This window comes from Panthera pardus, unplaced genomic scaffold, assembly GCF_024362965.1.
Source record: "Panthera pardus isolate Hobbes unplaced genomic scaffold, ASM2436296v1 HiC_scaffold_19, whole genome shotgun sequence".
Taxonomy (NCBI): Eukaryota; Metazoa; Chordata; class Mammalia; order Carnivora; family Felidae; genus Panthera; species Panthera pardus.
The window spans coordinates 22,191,371-22,217,328 of record NW_026526754.1 but is presented as its reverse complement, the minus strand read 5'-3'; the positions used below and the strand labels follow the sequence as shown (position 1 = coordinate 22,217,328).

The window sequence follows — 25,958 nt, the reverse complement described above, 5'->3', positions numbered from 1 at the left end:
TTGGCGGCTGCTGCGTGTTTTCTTAAGAAACTTGTGGAGGGTTGAATGGTTTTAGATTTACGGAAAAGTCACAAAGATAGTGCCGAACGCCCACACAGCCCACATCAAGTGTCCCCTACCGCTGGCACCGTAGTTCAGTGAGGTGCATCTGTCACTGTTCATGAGCCGTACTGGTCCATTCTGATTAACCAATGTCCCTACTTTATTCCTATTTCCTCGGCTCTTCCCTAACGTCCTTTCTCTGTTCCAGGATCCTGCGTTAGTCACCCCGTCTCCCGAGACTCCTCTCGGCTCTGACAGGTTCTCACACCTCCCTTGGCTTTGAAGACCTGGACGGTTCTGAGGAGTGTGTGTTGGGTACTTCCTAGAATGTTCCTCAACTGGGATGTGTCTGCTATTTTTCTCGTGGCTACCCTGGGGTTACTCGTGGCTACAACTGGGGTTACACTGGGGAGAGGACAAGAGGTAAAGGGCCACTGTCATCAGGTCATATCAAAGGCATACGCCACCGGAAGGACTTTGTGCCGCGGACCTTGATCACCTGGCTTGGGCAGCCCCTACTTAAGGAGCGGGTAGTTACACTCTCCCTCCTTCAGGGCAGAGGACCCGCACACATTATTTGGAGCTCTGCATAGGAGACTCAGGTCGCTTCTCATAAAGTTAAACATCTACGTGCCACACGACCCATCAACGCCACTCCTAGGGTGTATTCAGTGAGAGCTTAGCTGACACAAAAATCTGCATGCAAATGTTTCCAGCAACTCTGTTGGTAATCGTCAAAGACGGCCACAACCCAGCGTCCACCAGCAGGTGGGCGGATAAAGGAAGTACGGTTGCTTCTACAAGGATCTACCCCTCGGCGATAAAATCCCACTGCACGTAACGCCTTGGGTGAACCCCAGGTGCATTTCGCGGAGGGAAAGAAGCCATTCTCCGAAGTTCGCCTATGGTATGATTCCAGTTATAAGACGTGCTCCCAAACAGGGGCTTCGTTGGTTGCCAGGAGTTAGGGATGGAGTGGGTGTGCCCCTTGGGAGAACCCAAGGAGGTTTGGGGCGGGGGGGGGGGGGGGACGGAGAAAACGTTTTGTTACCTAATTGAACGTGGTAGCAGTTACACAAACCTACACATTTTACAACTTACAGAAATGTACTCCAAAAAAAAAGGGTGAATTTTACCATGTGTTAATGAAAAGGAAAAATAAAAGAGGTGGAAACAGCCAGCTGAGTTGCCAGAACGTAGTAGGGGCTAAGTAAATGTTAGTTCCGTTTTCTTATAAAAAAAAAGTTGGGCCCAAGAGACCCAAGCCTTCAGCTGCTTGGCTGGCGCTCGCCCATCGTCCAGCCTGCTGTGGGTCCCAGAATCCTCGGTTTCTCTGCCCACACTTCTCCCAGGCATCTGTTAAGGACTACACACCCTTCCTGACATGCAGGTTCTGACCCCGGGTCCCTGGGGCAACCGAGTCAGCCACCTCAATCTCCACCAACAGCCAACCCTAAAAGATGGCACCCGTCTGCAGGTAGGCTGTCTGTCCTCTGCAGTTTTTGCGCCGATACCCTCTCCCTTGGGGAAGGAACGGTCTCTCTTGCGTTGTGAGGAAAGCAAAAAACAACTGAGGATCCCGTACACAGAGAGCGGCTAGAGATGATTAAGGCAGGGGAGAAGGGCCTCCGGTGGGCAAACTCTCCAATTCCTGGGAGACAGGGTTGAGCATCAGATACGTGGGAAAGGAGCCAGAGAAGTGGGGGTGTCTACAATGCCAGAGTCCCTGCTTTTTCTGTGATTTTTTTCACGCTTCGTCTCCATGGAGGAGGCACTCGCGCATGTAGAAAGTACTCCGTGTCAAGTCAGCTTTGTTTTAAAACTAAACAGGCGAGAAAGACACTATTAGGAGAGTAGCCACAGGTAGCAGGCGTGACCGCACGGTGGAAAGAGGCACGGGGCGAGAAAGATTGAAGAGGAAACCCACAGACATGACTCCTGCCAGAGTCTCTACATAAAGCGCAAACAGCCCGAGACCAAAGTGAAGTTAAGAAGCTAGAACACAGCAGTACCGAGCGCAGGGGTCCGGCTCGCTTCCCGAGGGCTGCCCGGCACCTGCCCACGCTTCCTTCTGGACCCTTCCCTAAGTGGGTACCCCTGGAGGACGTGCGTCGCCTGTCAGGGGTGCAGCCGTGCGCCCGACATGAGTACAAAGAGCCCGAGCCAGACGGAAGGATCAAGGTCAGTCATGCAGAGGCTCCATAGAACCGTGAGCTGACTGCCGGTCTGAGAAGGTGACGATTGTCCATGCAGCATAAAGAGGCTGGAGCACAGGCCCACACACACAGGGCAGAACCTGGTCACCTCGTCTGAGGGGACAATGACGGAGGATCGCGGAATCCTTGAGGTGGAACCCAAGGTCGGGAACTCCCTCCGCTGCGGTCTTAAAACAAGGTCACGGGCCTCTGCTCAAGCATCACACGTAAGGGCTCTTTCTCTCCCCGAAGAACCGTGCTCATCAACACCCCTGCCCAGCTCCGGACCAGCTGTGGGGCAGTTCTGTCCTCCTCTCCTCGCACTGTCACGCCCGACCCATCCAGAAGTGCACCTGTTAGAGACCATCTACCTGAGTAGAGACGGAGAATTCCTTTCTTCCTGACCTTGTGGCAGTGGTAGGAGACAGACTGCTTCCAGAGCGGCGGGTAAAGTCGAGGTCTCACCCTTCGGCATTGCAACAAAGTCAACGCAGTCAAAGCCGCGCCCCGTTCGGGGCGACGAGGGAGAGGCCTGGTTTCTGAGTCACTGCCCTGAAAGCCTGCGACTTGCCCCGGGTGATACAGGAGACAACCACCCCGCCTTCCTGGGGGCCCACAGTCCTGGTGTGCACCGTGGCACGGGGTCGCCGCCTTCCTTCAAACCCACGTCAGCATCCAGCCCCTTCGGTACGACCAGACAAAGGCACTGAGCCGCAGAGAACCCGCCAAGCGAGCAGGAGGGAAAAAGACAAGCCTTCTGTAACCAGGGCCTTCCTTCTGCACCGCTGGGGTTTTAAGGAAACAGAGATGAAAACTTGCATACCTTCCTAAAGACACAAAGGTCCACTTTCAGGCAACTAGACGGACGTCCCCAGCTCTTGGCAGAACCAACCAAGCAGACAGAAGAGAGCGTGGCCTGCGAGCCGCGAAGGGCAGCGCCCGCGTCCTCGGAGGCAATGTGGCTGGGGGTTCAGGGGTCACACTCTCCTTGCTCGGCCACAGCCCGACCCAAACCTCTGCCAGTCATCAGCCCGTCCCTCCACCTCAGGGCCTGGGCCAGGGACAGTCACACACCAAGGCTCAGGAGAAGCCAGGGATGGCGGTCCCGGTTCCCCTGCCGGGACTGTGGATGAGCCAGGGCCGTTTCCGGACCGCCACCGCCTCCACGGCCTGCTTTGTTTGTTTTCTTTCCCGGAGTGATCTGCCCCACTTCCTAACTGCCGTTCCTTTACTGAGCAAATGAGAATATCTTCCTAAAATCCCATTCCGGACTCTCAGTGTCAACCCGAGAGATCAAGTATGCTTTTTTTGGACTCAGAATCCCCGAAAACATGACACGGAGGAAGGTGTCATTTCAGCGAGTGCCTCTGGCCAGACCGTCCCTGCTGGGTTGTTCCAATGATCAGAGAGAGACGGAGAGACAGAAGGACAAACAGAGGGGGAGAGAGGGACAGGGAGACACATACACGAGGACATTCCATGCTGGATCTAATGACAGAGCGTCATCGATTCTGCAAAGTCTGAGATGTGAAACGAGAGGTCTTGCTTTCTAACATTTTAAAGGTTTTTTATACCACCCATTAGAGAAGCTATACCGAATCACATTTTTCGAAAATTTCTTCCTCTTACAAAGTTCGTATTTGAATAAAAGGATGGTATTTTCAGGGGCGCCCGGGCGGGGGAGGGGTTCAGTCTGTTGAGCATCTGACTCTTGATGTCAGCTCAGGTCATGATCCCGGGGTCGTGGGATCGAGCCCCGCATCAGGCTCTGTGCTGAGTGTGGGGCCTGCTTGAGATTCTCTCTCTCTTTCTCTCTCGCTCGCTCGCTCTCCCTCTGCCCCTCTTCCCAGTTCGTGCACACTCTAAAAACGTTTTTTATTAAAAGAAGAAAAAAAGGACGGCATTTTCAGACACCTCAAAAGTTACCACTCTTCCCTCTCCCGTGCACACGTGGGCGTCCCGCCACACCCGAGTGCCACTGTGGTTCCGTGTCCCGTGCTCTCTAGAAGGTCAAAGCCACGCTTCCTGCTGCTGCTTTAGTTAACGCGATGGCGTGAGAAAGCCAAGCCGGTTTGGGCTGCTCTTTGCCATACTGCTAAGCATTACCATTATGTAATGCTTTTTGATAGTTAAATGACAATTACAACTAACGTTCATCGTTCATCGTGTGTTCGCGACCCACCGGGCGCTGAGCTAACGCTCTCTGCGATAAGCTGACCTAACGCTCCCGTGACACGTGGGCTAGGTCTGTTAGTATTCCTGTTTTTGTGGTTTTAGAAACTTCAAGGCTTAGGAAGGTTAGACAGCTGTCTAAAGCCACAGAGCCCAAATGCAAGAGGCTAGATAAACCCAAGCAGAGCCAGACTCCACAGCCGTGCTGCAATGCAAGCAGGGAAGTGGGCCGACCTGGGGTCCAGATGAGGACCCTCCAGACATCTGCAGGACACCGGTGTGGATCGACCCTCTCTTACCCGTCTCTACGGGAGAAGATGGGGCAGGCGACGTCGGATTTAGATATTTATTCCACAGCATTTAAAGGGGTTGCCTGATTCCTATTGCAGGAGAGATCAGCAAACAAGGAAGGTTCGGCACTGTTCACCCACAAATGCTAGGTTTTCCGTGCCTGCAGGAAAGGAAGCGAACGACTGAAAAATCCCAGTACTAAAGGAGACGCTTGGAAAGCAGCGGGAACAAAAGAGTCATGCCCTAAATAATTCTAGACCTTGTTTTGCTCAAATAAAATTCCATGATGTGAGGGGCGCCTGGGTGGCTCAGTCGGTTGAGCGGCCGACTTTGGCTCAGGTCGTGATCTCGCGGTTCATGGGTTCGAGCCCCGCGTCGGGCTCCGTGCTGACAGCTCGGAGCCTAGAGCCTGCCTCGGATTCTGGGTCTCCCTCTCTCTCTGCCCCAACCCACTCGCATTCTGTCTCTGTCTCTCTCAAAAATAAATAAACGTTAAAAAAATTTTTTTTAATTCCACGATGTGAGAGGGTCGGATGAAACTTTAGATTTCCGGGAGCTGGTGGGGGGATGGCAGACAGACAAGAAAGGGGCAGGGAGGGAAGCTCAGGCAAAACACGTAAAGATCTAATAGAAGCCTGCTGGTCAGACAAGGGAACGTACCCCCAGCAGAGAACACAGCGCCAAGCGGCAGGCGATGCCCCTCACGCACACAGCTAATTAGACGAATTCAGATCTCGCTGGAGACGCGGGTAGGGTAACAAACATCGCCGACTCTGGTACAACTTCGGCTTGTATTTGCAGGTACGGGTAGTTGACGCTTAAACCACATGGCGGGGGAGGTGGGGGCGAGTGCCGACCCCTCACGCGGTTGCAAATCTGCGTATAACTTCTGCCTCCCCCAAAACTTAACGACTCATAACCTACTGTTGCCCGGAAGCCTTACATCTGGCGTAAACAGTCTACTAACATGTGTTTTATATGTTATGGGGATCATATATACTACTTTTTTTTTTAACTTTTTTAACGTTTATTACTGAGAGACAGAGAGGGACAGAGCATGAGCATGGGAGGGGCAGAGAGAGAGGGAGACACAGATTCCGAAGCAGGCTCCAGGCTCTGAGCTGTCAGCACAGAGCCCGACACGGGGCTCGAACTCACAGACCGCGGGATCATGCCCTGAGTTTAAGTCGGACGTTTAGCCGACTGAGCTACCCAGACGCCCCAGTGGATCATATGTACTGTTCTTACAATAAAGTTAGCTAGATAAAAGAAAACACTATTTAAAAAATCATAAAGAAGAAAAAATACAGTTATGGTACTGTACTGTATTTGTTTAAAAAAAAAAAATATATATATATATATATATCGGGGCGCCTGGGTGGCTCAGTCGGTTGGGCGTCCGACTTCGGCTCAGGTCACGATCTCACAGTCCGTGAGTTCGAGCCCCGCGTTGGGCTCTGTGCTGACGGCTCAGAGCCTGGAGCCTGTTTCAGATTCTGTGTCTCCCTCTCTCTGACCCTCCCCCGTTCATGCTCTGTCTCTCTCTGTCTCAAAAATAAATAAACATTAAAAAAAAATAAAATAGAATAAAATAAAATAAAATAAATATATATATACACATAGATATATATCTGCATATATGTAACTGGTTCAGTTCAAGCCCGTTGAACCTGTTGTTCAAGAGTCAACGTATTCCCCAAAACCTGAAAATTGAAATGTATATAGTTCATCACTTTTCTACCCCCAATAATAAGGGAGCTGAATTCTCTTACTTGTGGGGAGGGGACTTAATGTATCACGAGAATTAAAATGCATATAATTCTGTGCTCCAATCCTGCTTTGGAGTCTAAATGAGCATTTTTTCAAAGCGTAGCTGGCACGTTTATGCGCATGTAACTGAAAAGAAATCAGTTTCTGCCGCGGCTTTGCTCAGAACGTATCCAAATAGCTTTCAGGGGGCGCTTCGAGCGTATTGATCCACGGTTCTTGAGACACAGGCTTTTCCAGATGTCTGCTCTGCAGAATGCTAGCTCCCGGTTTCCAAGGGAAGCTGATTTTCTTTCGTCTCAAGTGCTCTCGCTGAGGGCAATTTTGTTGCGTCTACACTTGTAGGAAAAGAACCAATAAGCAGGGGCAGGTTGAACCTGAGAGAGAGAAGGGAACAAAAAGATGGGGTCTGCACAGAATCTGTCGCATCTGCAGAGGCTCATACCCTTCCTGACGTTATCAGAGGCGACGCAGACGCGCTGGCCTACAGCAGGCCTTCTCGACGGCAGGGCCATCGGCGCTCGGGCGGGTCACTCCTCGCCGCGGGGACTGTCCTGGGTGTGTGCTGCAAGGTGTCTAGAGCATCTCTGGCCTCTACCCCCGGATGCCAGACGCACCCCGCGGGTGTGCCGGTCAAAAATGTCTCTAGATGTTTCCCCAGTTGAAATCTCTGATCTATATCAACTCCGAGCACCAAACATCGCCAAAGAATCTCAATCGGGTGAAAACCCTTCCTAGTGAAAAGCTTTGCTCTTCGGTTATCATGGTACCCCACCCCTCCCCCAAACAAATCCGATAAAAAGTGATCACAGGAGACCTTGGACAGACAATATCTAAGTCTCTGTGCGAACAGTTAATATTGTTGGTCACAGGAAACCTTGGGAATTGAGTTCCTCTGATTAAAACTGGCTCCAGGGGCACCAGGGTGGCTCGGTCAGTTGAGCGTCTGACTTCAGCTCAGGTCACGATCTCATGGTTTGTGGGTTCGAGCCCCGCATCGGGCTCTGTGCTGACAGCTCGAGCGTCCGACTTCAGCTCAGGTCACGATCTCATGGTTTGCGAGTTCGAGCCCCGCGTCGGGCTCTGTGCTGACAGCTCGGAGCCTGGAGCCTGCTTCAGGTTCTGTGTCTCCCTCTCTGTCCACCCCACCCCTGCTGGTGCTCTGTCTCTCTGTCTTTCAAAAAATGAATAAACATAAAAAAAAAAAAACTGGCTCCGAATGCACTGGTTACATGACTGGCTCTGAACGGTAAGGTGAGGGTCTCACGCATCCTGTCACAGGCTGGTTCAATCATTCCACAAATATTATTGTGCATGTGCCCTGTGCTAGGCATTGTTTCAGATGAACTAGACAAACAGTAGCCTAGCCCTCAGGGAGCTTGTGTTCTAGGCAGAGAACAAAGAGATTAAAGATATCATTACAGCCCATCGAACGTGCCGTGATTAAAATAGAGCATAGCAGGGGCGCCTGGGTGGCTCAGTCGGTTAAACGTCCGACTTCGGCTCAGGTCACGATCTCACAGTCCGTGAGTTCGAGCCCCGCATCGGGCTCTGGGCTGATGGCTCAGAGCCTGGAGCCTGCTTCCGATTCTGTGTCTCCCTCTCTCTCTGCCCCTCCCCCATTCATGCTCTGTCTCTCTCTGTCTCAAAAATAAATAAAACGTTAAAAAAAAAATTAAAAAAAAAATAGAGCATAGCACCATCTAACATAGTAGCCGCTCGCTATGCATGGCTAGTAAGCCCACGAAACTGTGGCTCACTGAGCTGTGCTGACCACACCAGATTTCAGACTTAGTGTGAAATGAGAATCTAAGATGTCTCGCTAATAATTTTTATACTGATTAGGTATGGGAGGGATATTTTGGATATGGTGGGTTGAACAAAATCGATTATAAAAATTAATTGAGGCTGTTTTCTTTAGTTGTTTAGTGCGGCTGCTGGCAACTTAATATAATACACGCGGCTCACCCTGTATTTCTACTGGGCAGCGCTGGGCCAGGGAAACCAGATGGACGTAGGCAGCTCCTTCGGCCTGAGGGGCCAGGGAGGGTCATTCTACCATCTGGAGGACCAGCATCCCAGCCTGAGGAAATGGCTCTGCAGTGGCCGTGAACCTGGCCCATTAAAGCAGGAGTGAGGCAGTGTGGCTCAGCGGGGGAGACCCAGGGAGGGAGGGAAGGAGCGGAGGCTGTGGCACGGCTGCAAGCCAGGCCCGAGGCAGGGGCTTGGAGGCCAAGCTAAGGGGCTGGGATTTCATCCCAGGAGCAGTGGGAGAGCACTGGAGGGTTTACCTCCGGGGAACATCACGACCTGATCTATGCTTTGCAAAGATGCTACATCCTGGTGGCCGTGTGGGGACAAGAGTTGCGTTCGAGCGAGAGGAGAAGGGGTGGGAGGCACCGATCCCGTGGGACCCGTCGGCGTTTGGCCACCCGGGGCCAGCTGGCAGGATTCCTTAGAAGAGGCGAGGACATCGGAGATGCTACTCTTCTCCCATAGGAGAGATAAGTCTGGTTAATCCTACTTACGCGGAAATTTCGATTATATGTAATACCTCTTTCCTCCATAAGAGCAGATAAGTGAGGTATTTTTGTATTATCCAAATGGAGCCTCGGGATTCTCAGAGCGATCCTGCTGCTTAATGAAGTTCAGCTAATCTGCCCCCTCTCGGAGGAGGGAGGGTTTTAGACTCGCTTGCCTCGGCTAACTGGTTTCCTACCTCCTCCTACCACCACAAATTGAGTTTTTAAAATTGGTTTGTTTGGTTTTTCTAGGTTTGTCGTTGTTTTGATCACATTTAACGCGTGTACTTCATTCCTGATATCTACTATTAACTCAAAATTGGGTTTTCTGTTCTCATGAGGCTTTCACCCCTTTTAACTGGGCCCCATTTTTGTATCTCGGCCACATGGGTTCGCCCCCAAACCCCCTCGCTCAACGGTGTCAGCAAACAGCAGCTCGCGGAGCTCGTTTGCTCTGGTATTTTCCGTTTGCCGCCTGCTCCGCTGTTGCTAGATTCTCGTCTTTTCCCCAGCTCGTTGGTCATTTTTGCCACCGGTGAGTCATTTGCTCTGAGTCATGCCTGGCTGTGATGCAAAGGCTAGGAAAATGCCTCCGAACGCACCTGCTTTGCGAAAGGACGTCACGGAGGGATATGGTGTTCTCCTAAGTGGACTCGGTGATTAAGAGAAAAATACCCCCCTCCCCTCCCCTCCAGATGTGCCATTTCCTCCAGCACGTGCTGTAGATTATTCCTATGGTGGGACGGGTCTTGGTCATTCGTCTTGGGTGCCGAGAGGCCAGAGACCATTTCTGGAACGAGCCCAGAAAAGCCGAGGAGGAAAGCAGGTGCTCCCGACGTAGCGCACCTGCTCCGTGGAACAAGGCCAACCCCCACGTGCAGGCCACACGCGAACGCTCCCGTCCAGAGCTAGGAAGACGCTGCTTTACCCGGGACCGCTACGCCATACATAACACGAGGGAAGGTGACAACCGTCCCCGACCGGAGGAAACCAGGGAGACAGAGGAACCTAATGTGGGGCCCGGACCGGAAGCTGGGACAGAAACACAAGCTGCCGGGATCTGCACGCCGACTCGGCCCTTGCGGGCGGCCTGACGGCAGGCCTCAGTTTTCTCATCTGTGCCGCTGGCCTCAGAAGCCCACATTTCACGTCACAGACACGTTTCTTCTGAGCACCTTCCTTCCACATATGAAACTCGTGGCAGAGGTGCCGTCATCAGCTCCCGACACATGGGACCGAATCGGCCCGTCAGGTGCCCACGAAAAGGGTTCTGGAAACACAGGAAGAAGGAACAGAAGGCGGGGACGAAAGCACAGCCCTCAGGGTGTGTGTGGGGGGGGGGGGGTGGCAGTCAGGGACATTACAGGGGACATCAGATCCGGAAGGAGACAGAGGAAACTAGTGGTGACGGGTGCCCCTGGGGAGGGGGTCGGGGAGGCAGAGGGAAGAGCCACTTTGCACCGGACATCTTTTTTTATCGTCTGAATTTTGTCCCATCTGCATGTATTACCTAGACCAAAAATTAATTAAATAAGGAAGAGAATATCTCCCCGAATAAGGTGAGACAGAGCCAGAAATAAAAAGGTCTCGAAAGGCAAAGGTGCAAATGATTTCAGACATTTTGCTGGCAGCCTGCCCTGCTCTCACGCACCCTCCCCCCCCCCCCCCCCCGGCCCTCAAAATGAAAGAAGTTTCCCTGTGAATTCCTGGACGGCTCATGCTCAGGACATCAGCAATACTTTTTCAGGCCATAATCTAAGACACTGAACACCAGAACTCTTGAAGCCTTATGGAAAAGACTTTGGATCGCTGGAAAAGCCCGACAAGGGGAAATGCAGGTTCTCCTAATGTTGCGGCATGCATCCAAGCCGGCCACGGGCGGTCTAGTGCTGGGGTGACAGGGCTCTGCTGCCCCCCACATTTCTCTGTGCCATCATGACAAGGACAAGGGAGGAAATGGTCCCTCCAGGGCTCCTGCAGGGCCATCAGACATCCCCCGTCCTACCCCGGGCTTGCACTGCTAGTAAGACCTGTCCCAGCAGGCAAGGGAGGGCTGGGGAGGCCACGGGCCTTGCAATCAGATGCAGGAGATTCACCTTGTCCTCGTGACCTCGGGCAAGTCACACAATTGCTCAGACCCTCGGCCTCCTCACCTGGGACACGTGCAGATCACCTCTTAGCTTGCAAGTTATAAGGACCATGATGCTTTTTTTTTTAATACTTAAAAAAAATTTTTTTACGTTTATTTATTTTTGAGACAGAGAGAGACAGAGCATGAGCCGGGGAGGAGCAGAGAGAGAGGGAGACACAGAATCCGAAGCAGGCTCCAGGCTCTGAGCTGTCAGCACAGCGCCTGACGCGGGGCTTGAACCCAGAGACTGTGAGATCATGACCTGAGCCGAAGTCAGGGGAGGGGCAGAGAGAGAGGGAGACAGAATCCAAAGCAGGCTCCAGGCTCCAAGCCATCAGCACAGAGCCTGATGCGGGGCTCGAACTCACGAACTGTGGGATCATGACCTGAGCTGAAGTCAGACGCTCAACTGACTGAGCCACCCAGGTGCCCCAGGACCATGATGCTTTATGTAAAAATATCCAAATCCATGCCATTATCCCTAAAAAGAACCCAGCGCCTCCTGCCAGTTTCTCCCTTTAAAATGTCACTGGATCTTGAAGTGAGAAGGTGTTATGCATTGAATTGCGTCCCCTAAAAAGATATGTTGAAGTCCTAACCCCCGGAACCTGCAAACATGACCTTATTTGGAAATAGGGTCTTTGCAGATGTAATTAAATTAAGATAAAGTCATAATGGAACATGACCAATTTGATGGTATCCTTAGAAGAAACAGAAACAGGGGCGCCTGGGTGGCTCAGTCGGTTAAGCGTCCGACTTCGGCTCAGGTCACGATCTCGCGGTCCACGAATTCGAGCCCCGCGTCGGGCTCTGGGCTGATGGCTCAGAGCCTGGAGCCTCCTTCCGATTCTGTGTTTCCCTCTCTCTCTGCCCCTCCCCCGTTCATGCTGTGTCTCTCTCTGTCTCAAAAATAAATAAACGTTAAAAAAAAAAGAAAAAAAAAAAAGAAAAATAAAGAAAAATAAATAAATAAATAAATAAATAAAAGAAGAAACAGAAACACACACACACACACACACACACACACACACACAGCGAGAAGAATGCTCCAAGGCTAGACACACCAATGATTGCTGGGACCCACAAGAGGCCGAGAGGGAGGCACAAACAGATCCTCCCTCTGAACCCCCAAAAAGGAAGCAACCTTGTCAGTGCCTTGATTTTGGACTCCTAGTCTCTAAAACTGTGAGAGAATAAATATACATTGTCTTAAGCCACCAAGCCTGTGGTGCTTTGTTACAGCAGCCCCAGGGCACTAGCATAAGTTATCTGGTTTTCCTAGCTATCTAATGCTTGAATTATCTTGCCCCATGGCTGGCTAGTCAGCTCGTGTCTGACTGTCTCTAGCGCAAGAAAACCAACTTGGTATCTACCAAGGCAGCAATCCCTCCCATCTTTGAAAAGATCTGTCACAAAAATCATTCATTCAACAAATATCAATTGAACACCTACTATATGCCAGGCACTATTTGGGGCACTGTTGATACAGTGGTAAATGGGCAGCACGTAATAAAAGCATTCTCAAAGAAGGACATCTGTGACACTGTTATGAAAAAAGAAAACACCATAAAGTAATAAAGTGGGTGGGCTGGGGACCAGGCAGAAACTATTTTAATTGTCAGGGAAGTTCTACGGATGTGACATTAGAGCAGTTGACTTGAATGACAGGGAGCCAGCCATGGGGAAATCTGGCAGAAGGAACAGTGAGTGCAAAGGCCCTGAGGCAGTTAGAGTTTTCCTCGTCCGCCACCCGGAAGAGAAATGCGGTGGTTGTGAAACCCGAGGAGCTGACCCAGTAGTGTTGTTTATTTGACGCGGTATTTTATACGTGGCATCGTCTGGGTTATGGCGACTTTTTTTTTTATTTTATTGTTTTTTAAACAGGGCACAGCTGTTCTCATTAGGAAAGAACAAGCTTTAATCCCGCTTTCTAGATCTGGGCAGCGAGATCCGGAAAAGGACTTCAGGGTGGGTAGAGTGAGGCAGAGTGAGCTGGATGTGTGCAAGGCACAGGAAGAAGGTGGGGCTTTTGTGAGTGCTAAGTGATGAAGCTGGAGACACAAGCAAGGTCAACTAGCCCCCCCCCCCCCCAAGCAGACCACAGTGAGCAGTTTGAATTCGCTCCCCAGAGTACTGGCAGGCCACTGGGGAGGGGTATGGTTCAATTCCGGCACGATAAAGGCCTTAAAACTAAAGTCTCTCTAACTTTAGACAGAGAGCTTATGTCCTTTGGTTCTTGGGCCCCTATAAAACAAGTTTAATAAATGACAGCCCTAAACCTTCTGGGATCATGGCTCCCCAGGTTCTCAGGCTTACCCAGCCATAATTCATTCACCACTGTAGCAATTTCCAAGGAATAGTCTTGATTTTTTTTTTCTCTGCCCTTTATTAAATGTGATGTCCAGAAAAGAACACGATATCCTCAGCATGGAGTAGATTGGACCTCTATCACCTTTCTTCTTCAGATCTGTACATCTCCTGTCGTGCCCTTTTAATTGTCATTCTGTTTTGTGCCATTGCCTGCTGAAACAGATCTCAGATAACCACCCCCCCCCGCCCCCTCCCCAAAGTCCTTTTCCGGATCTCGCTGCCCAGATCTAGAAAGCGGGATTAAAGCTTGTTTTTTCCTAATGAGAACAGCTGTGCCCTGTTTAAAAAACAATAAAAAAAAAAAAGTCGCCATAACCCAGACGATGCCACGTATAAAATACCGCGTCAAATAAACAACACTACTGGGTCAGCTCCTCGGGTTTCACAACCAACCGCATTTTTCTTCCGGGTGGCAGGCGAGGAAAACTCTAAGGGCAAGTTTCCCTAGAATCGCCTTGCTCTCTCGCCCCACCCAGCTGAAGACACCTAGACTATTTGGAAACACCAAGCCATGGAGCAAGAGATCCCTTGCGATCATACTTCCTACTAGATTTCTCTAAGACGGAGAAACAAATCTGAGTAGACGCGGACCCTCAGGCTTGGGTGGGGATGTGGTGAAGGCCACGGGAGCTAAGCTGACTCCGTGACTGAGACGGGCGGGGGGAGAGAAGGACGCGCGGCCAGCCCCCGGGCCACATCTGTCCCCCCACCGCACCCCACTCCACAGGCCGATGGCAGGCTGCTGCATCTGGCGTCCGATGGCTAGGTCTAACATTTCACTCTGCCCCTTTGTACCTAAGAGACTTTGGGCAGTCGCCTGGTCTCAGTTTCCTCATCTGCGACATGGGCACGAAACACCCACTATCATGCCAAGTTTCTTGCGAAAATCAACCGAGATTTTGTGCCAGAGCCCTTTGTAAAGTACTCTGTCACATCAAAGTGGGGGGTTAGCATCAGCAACAGGGTTTTACTCCTTCCTTTGCATGTTTTTCCTGCTGCTGGTTGAATTTTCATGACTTTGTTGTTTTCTTTTTTTTTTTTTTTAGATCTTCCCAGGTTGCTTTTGATGTTTCTTTCAACCTGATTATTTTCTTTTTTGAGGAAGGAAGCGGGTGGGGGGGGGGGGGAAGCATGTAGAATGAGTCATTCCATCCTAAACCTTTCATAGGGTTTGTCCTAAAAGGTGTCCTCTCTTGGGGTCCCCATGAATCAATTTACCTCGGAAGAACCGAAGTTAATTGTCATAGAGAGAATCACTCTTCTTCACTTTCTAGAATTCCGTAGCAAATTATTTAAGGTTTGTAATTTATTCACGTCACTGAGTGGTAGCTTTGGTCACTGCCCTTAGGTGTTACATTCTCAAATAATTCAGACTATCTGCACGTTAGCTGACGCAGGCCATACAAAAGACAAACCCCGCAAAAACAAAACAACAACAGAAAAACCCACGGGAACGTATCCCAGAACCACGCAAGAGGCTAGAGACGATATGCTAATCACTAAGAGCGCTACATGTGAGTCCTAGGCCATCTTCAGTTCTTTTATGGAAAAAGAAAATCTCAGGAGGCAACTTTTTCGCTGTGAATTGATCTCAGAAGCCTTTCGCCCCCTGTCCACAGGCGTAAGCAGTCCTACTTCTGAACAAAACGGAACTAAAAACAGGTGACCGTGGGAGGGAGAGACTCTGAACAAAGCGAGCACACAAACTTCCACCCAGAAACGTGTCAAAGACCTGGAGAAGCGCTCATGCACAACCAATCACCATCTTCCTTGTGTTTTTTTCTTTGCTTAATTCCGCGGTTCTGTATCTTGGCTCCCCTGGCTTAGGTTCCGGGAGCGGGTGCCTCTCACCAAACGAATCAGAAACATTAGCGTTAGGTGACAGCGGCCTGGGGGGCAGCCTGGTCCCTGACAGCGGTCTGCGTGCCTCCAGCCCCGACTCACCTGTGCCAGCTCAGAGGCGAGCTCCTGCTCAGTCTGCAGGTCGGCACCCGTGCCCCACGCTGACCCACAGAGTTCCGGGAGCTGGCTGGCGCCCACCGCCAAGTCCTCCTCCCGAGTGCAATCCGGGGGCAACCTCGCGAAGCACAAACCCCCGGACACGCGGGAAAACGCACCCGGCTCCAGGAAGACCACCTGCCGTCCCTTCCGGTCCCGGGGCTTCTGGTTCAGTCCACCCCGAACCAGTCCAGCTGTTGGAGCTCCCAGCGCTGCGCCTGGGCTGCCGTGCCCTCTGCAAACCTCTGTGCCTACTGACCCGCATCGGGGGACGGGGGAGCGCCGCGAAGGCACGCGCACAGTTGTCGCCCCCCCCACCCCGTCCAGAGCCCCAGACCCTGTCCCCACCCCCCACCACCGTGCCTCCCCCGCCGGCCCCCCGGGAGCAGAGACGCAGCCAACTTAAGACTGAACACACAGCACGACTTGGCAAATGTCTTTCCCCTCCTGGTTCCGGGCACCCCCCTCCCAGCAGTCTGGGGGCTCTTCTTCCCCCAGGACCCAGGGGCCGACTCCACCCCAAAGCCACCTGGCGACAACCATCTGCCACCGGGGGGGTGGGGACCCCTTGTCCATCCTCCCCCAGGCGCTGCACTGCCCCCCCCCTCCGCGGGCTCCCGGCTCCCCTCCCACCCTCTCCCCCCGGCACGCGCGGACCCCGCAGAAGCTCCCGACCCCCGACCCCGCGTCATCCGGCCGCCCCCTCCTCCTCCCAAGCCCCTCACCCGCCGGCCCTCGGAGAGCCCCGCGCCGCCCGGACAGCTGACGCGTTTCCCTCTCGCAGGCGCTGGCGGGAGCCTCTCTCACCGCGGCGGGCGCCGGCCGACCGGTCGGACCGGGGAGCGAGCGGACGCCTCCGGGCTCCGCGCTGCGGCCACTGCGCGGGCCTGCGAGCCGGGTCCTTCCGAGGCGACAGCCGCGGGAGCTGTCAGTCAGCCGGCCGTGCCCGCCCCCCTCCCGGCGCCGTCTGCGCAGGCGCGAGAGCGGCCCCGCCCCCGCCCCGCGCGGGCGGCCCGAGAGCGGGTCACGTGACGGGGAGGGGCCGATGCTGGCTGCTGGCGCCCGGCGCCCGGCGTCCGGCGCGGTCAGGGTCCCGACCCCGGCCCCGAATCTCTCGGGACCGCGACTGTGCCTGGACGGGAGGCCTGGGCCCGCCGTCCCCGGAAGCACGCTCGGAGTCCAACTGTGGATCCCGTTTCCTGGATCTGCTCAAAACTAGGGTTCCCCCCTGGGGACCGGCCGTTCCGCGAGCGCGGGAGAGGGGGATTTGGTGATTTGGGTGGGGGGACCCGGGAGCCCTGGCAGGGAGCGGGGGGGGGAATAAGGCCTGGCTCTGGTTGCTTCCGGGCCCGGATCGTCTCCACCTTTAAGACGAGGATGTCATTTGCCATTTCCTGCCCGCCCATGCCAGAGTTAGGGTGAAGTCTTGACGTTAATGAACACACTTTTCAAACAAGTCAGGCAACGGTGCATGGTATATACAAGGGCAATCTGCGGCCTGATTTATTTTTTCAAAGGGGTCATCTTAAAAGCTGATGGATCCCACTTCACTTGCACCAAAAGTTCTAGGCGAGTCTGCAATTTTTCGGCACAGTAAACAACTTTAGGCCCTTTGGTTTCTGCTGCTTCTACACCTCTAAAATTAAAAAAAAAGAAAAAGGTAAAAATAGGAGTGTCTCCTATGGGAAATAGGAGGTCTCCCACTCCCGATAATACTGGGGTTATGTCAAACTTGGTTCCAGCACCAGCAAAATAGAGAATATGTTTCCAGAGAGAGGACTCACGTTCTCCAAACACATTTCCACGGCTACATCGCGGAACTCTAATGCCCCTTCTGGTGGCTGCTTGTATGAAATAAAGCCCTGTCTAGGGGCACCCGAGTGCTCAGTGGGTTAAGCAGCCCACTCTTGATTTCGGGGCAGGTCTGGATCTCATGGTTCAGAAGGCAAGGAGGGCAGCAGCCCCTGACCTGACTCTGGTGATAATGACTATTCAGTAAAGCTGGAAGATGGGAGCTCATTCAGGGTCAGATTCCATTTGGGGAACGTGTGACTTCTCCTCAAGAGATTCACATGAACCCTGTCTCTCCATGCCTCATAAAAGGTATTCTGATCTTGCCAGAAGGGTGGACAGAGGCAGATGCGTGGCCATTAAACAAAGATGGAGAGAAAGTAAGTTCTGCCAACCACAGGCCAGTGAACTAGATATGGGCGTGGGAAATATTCAGGACAGATTACTAACAAAAAACCATTTGACCCCTCAGAAGAGGAAGCACCGATGACCAAGTTGTGCTGGGTTAACCATACTCCTGTTGTGAAACGCACGAATTGCTGAATCAGGAAATCGGATAGAAATCGTGTATTTGGACCCGGAAGCTGTATTTATCAGGATTCTTTCAGTTGTAAGTGGCAGAACTCCATTCAAACTGGTTTTTCAAAAAAAAAGGGACTACATCGGCTCACATAACTCACCTAACTTCTGGGGCTGGCCCAGCAAGATCCAGGGGCGCCGATGATGTCATCAGAACTTGATGTCACTCCCGCTATTTGACCACCTCCCTCGGAGCTGGCTTCGTTCTCGGATTAGGGGCTTTTACATAAAGTGGTCTCCAGTAGCAACAGGCCTATGTTCTTTCAACTTAGCAACCTCAGGGGGGAAAGGACTCTGTCCTTCAGTATTTCCAGCAAGTGACCTAGGATTTGATCTAAATGGGCCAACGTTCCTTGTGTGCTCAGCCCTTTGAACCAACCTCTGAGGCCAGGTTGTTGGGATGACGGGATTGGCCATACTTGGACACGAGTGAAGATAAGCTCCGCTCTGCTACTTGGGTGGGGAGGGCGGGTCCCCACAGGCAAATGAGGAAGGAGACGGATTCTGGGCAGGTGGCGGAATGCAACCAGATATCCAGGACAAAGCATTTGCTGAGATTATCTCGTGATATTGTGCAAAGGTGGGAGAAATAGTAAGTTTATTGGATGGCTGAATCAACATTCACAAACCACTTTGAGTAGGGGATGGTTCTGGAAACCAATTACACAGATAAACGAGGTGATATGACTTGGCATCCCTTCTGTTTTCCGCTGCCTGTCATGTCTATTTCCACCTCCCCTTTGTAACATATTGCCACAAACGCTGTGGCTTTCAAAGGACATGGACTTAGTATCTTACAGCTCTGGAGTCAGACCCTAAAATCGAGGTATCAGCAGGGCATCTTTCCTTCTGGAGGCCCCAGGGGAGGAGGGCCTCCTCGCCTTTTCCAGCTTCTGGGGGCCGGGTGCATCCCTTGGCTGGGGCGCCGTCCTCCATCTTCGAAGTCAGTCTCCTTCTCTGTCCTGATGTGCGTATGGAGCGCAGGCCGGTTGTCTCATGGGACGCCTCTCGGTTCAGGTGTCTCTGACTGCCCCTTTGTCGTCAGGGAACACCGTGCGGGCAGCGGCACCGATGTGTGTCGTTGCATCAGGAGGTGCCCACGCCAGTCTGTCTCATTACTGCTGCTGCCGTTTGACCCACGGTTGAGACGGTGACATGTTTCCCTACCGTAAAGGTTCTCGTTTCCCCTTTGTAAATAATTAGTCATCTGCGGGAAAGATACTTTTAGGCTATTTAGATATCCTGTTTTCCTAATGAACTTTCACCCAGTGGTTTGGCATCCATTAATGATGATGCTACGCCGACCGCAAAGCGTGGAGGGTTCTGATTCCATGGCTCCACTGACATTTACGAGCTGACATTTTCCTGCCTCCATCCTTGCCCTTCTCCAGTCTGTTCTGCACAGGGCAGCTGGAGTGACCTGTAAACACCACAGATGTGGGGGTGCCTGGGGGGCTCAGTCGGTTGAGCGTCCGACTTCGGCTCAGGTCGTGATCTCGCGGTTTGTGAGTTCCAGCCCCGCGGCCGGCTCTGTGCTGACAGCTGGGAGCCTGGAGCCTGCTTCGGATTGTGTCCCCTCCGACTCTCTGCCCCCTCCCCCGCTCACGCTGTGTCTCTGTATCGAAAATAAATAAACGCTAAAAAAAAAAAAAATTAAAAAAAGAAAACCCCACAAATGTGACCGTCTCCTGCAGTGGCTTCCTACTGCCCCTCAGATGTGGCCAGAATCCTTCTGGGTGTTAGCACGACCTGGCCCTTCCAAGCTCTCCAGCCTGGTCTCCCCCAGTGCCCCTGCCCCCCACCCCGTCCTCCCCACACTGGCCCCTTGCAGAGCTTCAGAGGATCGATGCTGCCCTCTACTGAGGCCTCCCACCTACCCTTTTGCCTGGAACCCTCTTCCTCCACCCCCAACACCCCCTTGCTTATCAAATACCCGTGTGTCCTTCGCATATCACAGCTGAAAGGAAGCCACGTGACACCCCCCCTGGGGGGGGGGGCAGGCCAGCTTCCCAGGTGCACCCTTTTACCACATCATGTCCTTTGCCTTTATAGGAACACGCCTGTTTGTAACCGTGCACTTGAGTATTTGCTCAGTCTATGCGCTCTGTAACAGGCAGGGACTTTGTCTGCTTTTGCTCACTCGCGTGTCTACAACACCTGACAAGGTGCCAAGCACAGAGTAGATCCTTAAATGCTTGTTGAATGAGCCAACAGGACAAAGAGAGGATGAGCACGATGGGCGGGGCCTTGCTTCCAGGCGGGTTGGTGATTGCGCCCTGGCAGCAGGAGCAGACAGGCGGCAGGGCTCCGTATAGCCCCGTCCTAGTGTACGGCCTGGCCACCCCCCCCCCCTCCTTAGGGGAGCGTGGTACGGCCTAAGGAACAGGATCTTCACAGGCAGACAGAAGGAGGTCTGCAAGCTAGCTGTGCTGTCCCTGCTAGGCCATCACTTAACTCTGAGCCTCAGTTTCCCCGGCTGTGCGAAGGGATCACACCAACTTCGGAGGGCTGTGAGGCTGAGGTGAGTCTATGGGGAGGCCAGCAGGAAAGAGGACAGACCTGCGTCTGACTCCTGGCCCTCCCCCTCCTAGCTGTGTGACCCTGAGCCGCCGCTTAACCTCGCTGAGCCCGTTGGTTCCTCTAGGAAAGGGGCCACGCACAGTGTGCCCACTCATTCGTTCAATGTCGATTTCTTGGCTGATGGGCGCTGGGGAAGGACTAGCAGGCAAGAGCAACAGAGCTCCCCGCCTCTCGTGAGGCTTGCTCTGCAGCCGGGGATGGGCCGCACCGGAAGTGAACGACGCACCGGAAGTGAACGACGTATGGCGTTAGCGGACACGTGGCAAGGAGCAAAGCAGGGAGGGGGAAGTTTGAGACGGGGTTCCAGGGAGGAAGGCGCCACAGGATGAAGCCCTAAAGGGCATGAGAGAGCCATCGAGGCGACAGAGACCCGAGCCCAGAGTGTGGCACCCAGTAGGTCCTCCATACCCATCCACTGGCCATTCGCCTTCCCCACCGAGCGGGGGACCCCAGCAGGCTCCACCCACAGCCGGGGGCGAGGTGGCCCGAGCCGAGGAGCTCAGGACATACCACTCCGGGCTCTTGAGACTCCCGGGGCCTCGTCCAATACCCACGCGTTGTGGACGGTCAGCTTTCTAGCTTCCCTAATTCTGGCTGTTGCATTCGATACCACAGAACCTGCGGGAAAACCTAAGGCAAAACCCAAACCCCCTTCCAGAACGAACCTCTGATTTTCCACTGTACAACCTCCGGAAGTGCCCGCCTCTTTCTCTCTCTGCCGCTGTCTACTTGCGGAAGAGCTGGAGGAACACACAGCTGGCACCGGGACCAAGACACCGAGTTTTATTAGTAGCCCGGCACCCCCCCTCGCGGGTAACCCTTGCCCCGCCACGTGTGTCCATACCAAAGACCAGTTTCGCCGGGAGTCCGAACCTTTTATTGATGGAACCACGCAGCACGTACCGTCTCAGGTCTTGCTTCTTTAACCCGACACGTGTTTGTGCGACTGGTCTCTATTTTGCACGGTAGTTCATTGTATGAGTACGCACCATTTATCCATTCTGTCGGTCACGGACATTGAGGTTGTGAACCGTCCAGCCGGTGTCTTCCGGTGAGCACAGGTCCGTGCACGTGCGGCTTGGGCAGATACTCCTAAGCGCCCTAGGAGGGAGTTTAACGATTACCTGTCCCCCCACCAGCAGCGGATAGAGGCTCCGAGTTATTCCAGGTGCTTGCCAGGGCTCGGTGTTTTTTCATTCCGGCCATGTTGGTGGGCGTGTAAACACGTCCCTGTGGTTTCAGTCTGCGTTTCCCGGGCGTCTAGTGAAAACAAGCACTTTTTCACGTTTTGGACAGTCTCTTCTGTGAGGTGCCTCCCCACCTGCTGTAGCGTGTTGACTCCGTTCAATTATATTTTTGTGTCTCTAAAAATAAACACACGGCTAGAAAGTTAACAAGTCACAGGGGTGCCTGGGTGCTTCAGTAGGTTAAGCGCCCGACTCTTGATTTCGGCTCAGGCCACGATCCCACCATGCGTGAGTTCGAGCCCCGAGTAGGGCTCTGCGCTGACAGCGCGGAGCCTGCTTGGGATTCCCTCTCTCCCTCTCTCTGCCCCTCCCCTGCTCTCTCTCTCCAAATAAATAAATAAACTTAAAAAAAAAATCAATACGTTACATGCCCATTTCTTGTGTATCTGTCCAGGGATAGCCTACGTACATATAAACGTATATATCTCCCCGCTCTGCTTTCTTACACAAGAACACGCAGTTTTAACAATAGACCCGATATAGCTTGAAGACCAGATATCTGAATTCGTGAAAACACGCCTCACTTCCTTTTTACAATTGTAAAGCACGCTGTTCCCTTTTGCGTGCGCAACGTTTTTTTGTTTTTTGTTTTTTTTTTGCAACGTATTTTACCTAATATATTCACAGGCTTACAGGGCACTGCCAGTCTTTTGCTTCGCTTCTACAGCGTGCTACCGTGTGAACAAACTCCAGGGCAAACAGCTTTGTGCACGGGGGTAAGGCTACCTGTAGGAGAAACTCCTGAGGGGAATTGCTGGGTCAAATTTTTGTGGCTCATATTGCTATCTTGCTCTGCAAAGAGATGAACAATTTACAATTGCATCAGTCGGGGCTGTTTGCCAACAGAGCCTTCCCGAACCTTTTATCTTTGCCAACCTACTAAGTGAAAAGTGGCATCTCCTTGTACTTCAGATTTGCATTCATTCCTCGGACTGCAAATGAGGCCGAGCATCTTTCCACATGTTTGAACAGAGCCTTTACTTTAAAAGGGCTGCTTCCTGGGATAGGTGGTGAGCTGGAACCTAGCTCCTGAAGGGTAAACAGAACTGACCCGGGAGGTGGGAAGTTTCCTCTCACTACAAGGGGAATGGGAAATACTAGGTTTTCTGGTCCCAGGGCCTCAGTGAAATCAGGGAGAGGCAAAACACTCTGGGTTGAACCACAGTCTTAAAACAGGAAGAAACCTTAGAAATCAAATCTAATCTCCTATTTTAGAGATAAACAAAAAAACCCTGAGGCTTGGAGAGGGGAAATGACTCGCAGGAGACCTTTTGAAAAAACATGCCAATTCTGTCGAGATTAAAAAACAAAACAAAACAAAACAAACCCTTGATAACAGTTGATTGTTTTTGCCAACTGCTGCTAAATACTGTTAAATATTTTAATGGATGCTTTTATCGCGCCATTTCCTTTAGGAAAGCGGCGCACTGTCAAAATTATGATACACAAGATACGCCAGGATTAAAAGCATAGGCAATATAAACAAGTTGGGAGCTATCAGAATTATGGGGTGGGGATCCCTCTACCCTCCACTTTTTTGTGACAGACTCTGAAATGGTCCAAAAAGATTATTAGGCGTCTTCACTGAACACTAGACATTGTCTGGCACACCCTTCTGGGTTATCTGGTTCCTTGGGGTCTTCTCCTTTCTTTAAGTTATTTATGACTTTACAGGCTGCAGAGGCGATGCAAATGATTCTTGTCCATAGCTATGAGGCATAAAGTCAACTTTGTCTGGTGAAAGTTCAAGCCAGTTCCGCATCTGTTAAGCAAATTTTCTTTTTTTTAAAGCCCTATTCTTTTAACTCTGCTCATAACAAAGATATCCCAAGCACAGGCCCGCTTGCTGTCACGGTGTTATTCACAGATAATCATCCTTTCTTTCAGCCCATGCAAAAAGAATTGGTCACTGATGGAAGGCCTCACTCACTTTCCTCCCTTGTGGAAACAAATCCCAAAACAAAGACAGCAGGAGATGGGAGGCTCAGAGAGGGTGAACTAAATTCACAGCCCCATTTTGAACACAGAGGTACAAGGTACAGTCACAAAAGTTTCAACTTTGAAATGCATCCCCCACCCTTACTTCCAAAAGTGTAGCCGGAGTGACTTTCTGGAAGCAAGAATGGTAAATGGCGAGAAGGTGGCTTGCACACAGGGAGATTCTGATAGATCCCTTGGCTGTCATTAATCTTACAACGATTTAGCAAGCACTTACCAGTTTAAGAACAAACACTGAGCACCTACTTCCCAGCCCTGCGGAAGTCGCCCCCAATACTATAGGAAAGTCAAAGAAAGAAAGCATGTGTCTACCTTCAAAGCCCTTAGGACCTATCGTCCGGAGGGAATCGCTGGGATGCTCAGAGCGGGGTCCGGAGGCGCAGCGGACCCCAGCAGCCCCCAGTCCAGGGCGCTTCCCCTTCTCCCCACGCGCTTTCCGGCCCAATCGTTTCCACCCCCGCTCCTCCATTTCCCCCTTTTCTGAGTTCTCGCTCCGCACGCTGTACAAGCCACACCTAAAGCTGGCTCTGGGCCGCCCCCGCGGCCTCCGGGACGAGAGCGCTCCACCGAGTTTGACAGCCTGACGGCGCGGCTTGGACCGTGCGGCAGCCCGTAGCCCCCATCCTTTCCCTTCCGCACGTCCCTTTGGATGGAGCCTTTGATTTTGGCGAGAGGAGCTTTCGGCTGCGAGCTGCCTGCGGCAGAAAACCGTCAGCCCTTACGCCTCTCGGCTCCACGACGACTTCCAAGCCCCCACCAATCGCCTCCCGCGCCCTCTCCGCGGCCCGAGCGGCGCGGCCGGAACTGCGCAAGCGCGGCGCCGCTGACCCCCGCGGGGTTCACTTCCGGGGGTCGCGCCGCCCGGCTCCCCAGGCAGGGCTCTGCGCTCTCGTGTCTGCTCGGCGGCTGCCTCCCTCAGACCGGGCCGGCGGGACGTGCCCGAGCCGAGCCGCGGGGCCCGCTCCGGCCCGGCCATGAGCGCGGCCGCATGATGCGTCCCTGCCTCGGCCGCTGCAGTCGCCGCCGCCGCCGCCGCAGGCCGGGAGGAGCCGCAGCGCCGGGCGACCCCGCCCGGGCCTCGGGTGAGTGCGGCGGGCCGGGCCGGGCCGGGCCGGGGCCGGGCGGGCTGCTCACACCCCGGCCTCCCGGCCACTCCCGGTCCCCGGCCCGCCCTTCCTTCGGCCCCCCCTGCGCCCTCTCCTCCGGACGCCGCGCTTCTGCGACCTTCCCGAGCTCCTCGGGGGCACCTCTGTGCCACCTCTGTGCCTGCGCTTGCCTTCCCTTCCAGGTGTCTCCTGTCACTCTTGATCTCTCGGGATACGGCCCGAATCGCAGCCCCAGGTTTTCGCCTGACCTTGGGCGTGACACTTAGCTCTCCCGAGCCGCGGTTTCCCCCTCTCATAAACTAATAACGGGGTTGTTGTTAGAGCCAAAAGAGAGAGTGGCTATAAAACCTTTCCGTAACCTGTAAAGAGTGCTTTATAACCAAGCATTACAAAGGGCTTTCTTGAACTTCGCCCGTGGCTTCTCGAATGCTCCTGTTCTCCCCTTCTTTCTGAAAAGTTTGAATCATTCTCCCATTCTTCGCCCATCTTCCTGATGATCTTCCCTTCCCCCAATCAACGATCTTTGGCGGGGGGGTGGTTGCCGGACTGGGCATCTGGGGCGATCAGGTCAGCCTTCAGGACAACGTCTGCGTCTTTTCTTGCAGCCAAGGTTCATCCCTCCCGAGGCGTCACTGCTGCTGGAACTAAGTCTCTCTGCTGTTGGACCGACACACTTTGCTAGCTTACCAGTAACCGACTCGTTATGCTTCCTTTCGTGATCGGTTGTGCAGTGAGTCTGCTTAGTGTCTGTCCCTGCTGCTCATGTATGTATCTGTTTCACTCTTAACTGTCTCAGGTGGTCTAGAAACCTGGATCAATATGCAGTTCTCCCTACACTCTTCCCCTCACAGAGGAGGAGTTTCATCTCTTTGTTGTACAACCTGAACTCACCTACAGTCACCTTTCGAGAGGTCACCTTGTTAAGCTTGCTGGTTAGGAAGTCAGAACTCGACTAAAGGGAAAAGCTCTTGGGGTATTTGAACAAATGGGGTGGAACAGAAGTGTGGAATTGCATTCCTTGAACACCCTGGGAGGTGTTCGAGGTAGAAGGGTTCGGGTTATTGAGGTTACTTGGGCGTTGTGTATTTCTGGGAGTTAGACGGGTGGGTTCACCTTGACTTTCGAGGACAGGATGACGCGAAAGGTAGCTTCGTAAAGAATTCGTTCGA

At 52.9% G+C, this 25,958-nt stretch overlaps 1 protein-coding gene and 1 long non-coding RNA gene across 4 annotated transcripts in view; both read right to left on the bottom strand.

Moving 5' to 3' along the window:
- The window catches only part of KIAA0513 (KIAA0513 ortholog), a 58,943-nt gene extending 42,509 nt beyond the window's left edge, over positions 1-16,434 (bottom strand). For 2 of the 3 annotated variants that reach the window (XM_019413011.2, XM_019413014.2), the window contains exon 1: positions 16,296-16,434. The gene's annotated coding sequence lies outside the window, so the exon portion shown is untranslated. Of the gene's footprint in view, positions 1-16,213 lie in introns of all 3 variants that reach the window. The other variant, XM_019413012.2, reaches the window with a different exon arrangement.
- Positions 16,435-21,206: 4,772 nt separating this feature from the next.
- Positions 21,207-24,479, bottom strand: LOC109245598 (uncharacterized). Its single transcript, XR_002070973.2, has 2 exons — positions 23,996-24,479; positions 21,207-21,802 (listed from the first exon to the last, which is right to left on the bottom strand). It is a non-coding gene; the product is annotated as an uncharacterized LOC109245598 (long non-coding RNA).
- Between the last annotated feature and the right edge of the window lie 1,479 nt (positions 24,480-25,958).